This window comes from Octopus bimaculoides, chromosome 10 (genome assembly GCF_001194135.2).
Source record: "Octopus bimaculoides isolate UCB-OBI-ISO-001 chromosome 10, ASM119413v2, whole genome shotgun sequence".
NCBI classification, from domain to species: domain Eukaryota; kingdom Metazoa; phylum Mollusca; class Cephalopoda; order Octopoda; family Octopodidae; genus Octopus; species Octopus bimaculoides.
In genome coordinates this window covers 88,122,882-88,123,762 of record NC_068990.1, presented here as the reverse complement: position 1 = coordinate 88,123,762, position 881 = coordinate 88,122,882, and positions in this window count along the sequence as shown.

The window sequence follows — 881 nt, the reverse complement described above, 5'->3', positions numbered from 1 at the left end:
GTGTGTGTGTGAATATAACATCTGTGCTGTTAAATGCTGTTAAATGTTGTATAACAGAATAGTGTGACAGACAATTAACAATGAAAGTTTCGTTGTTGTTACTAGTTTTAATGCTTAACCGTATACATCAACAAAGAGAAAGGTAAGTAAGTAGGTGGGTAGTAGGTAGGTAGGTAGGTAGGTAGGTAGGTAGGTAAATTGGTAGGCAGATAGATCGTTGCCAGTGCCCCTGGACTGGCTTGTGCGGGTGGCACATAAAAGACACCATTTCGAGCGTGGCCGTTGCCAGTATCGCCTGACTGGCCTTCGTGCAGGTGACAAGTAAAAACACCTACTACACTCTCTGAGTGGTTGACGTTAGGAAGGGCATTCAGCTGTAGAAACTCTGCCAAATTTAGATTGGAGCCTGGTGTTGCCATCCGGTTTCACCAGTCCTCAGTCAAATCGTCCAACCATGCTAGCATGGAAAGCGGACGTTAAACGATGATGATGATGATGATGACAGATAAAATGAAATAATCTTAATTGGCAAATAACTTTGGGCCAAACCCTGTTGGTGAGTATGTTGTTGCTTGTTTAGTGAGTTCTTCTGGATTCAGTTCTTCATTAGACTAGGAATTCATGTTCATGTTTGTGTGGTTAAAGTTGGGTGAGAGGATCAAAATTCTGTTGCTTTTCTACAAAGCAATACATATCTGTGTGCATGCATGCATGTGTGTGTATGAGTGTGTATGTGTGCATGCATGTGTGTGTGTCTGTGTATGTGGGTGTGTATATATATATATATATATATATATATATATATATATATATATATATATATATATATATATATGTATGGGTATTTGTTGTGTGTGAATATAAAATTGAAGAAACTGGAG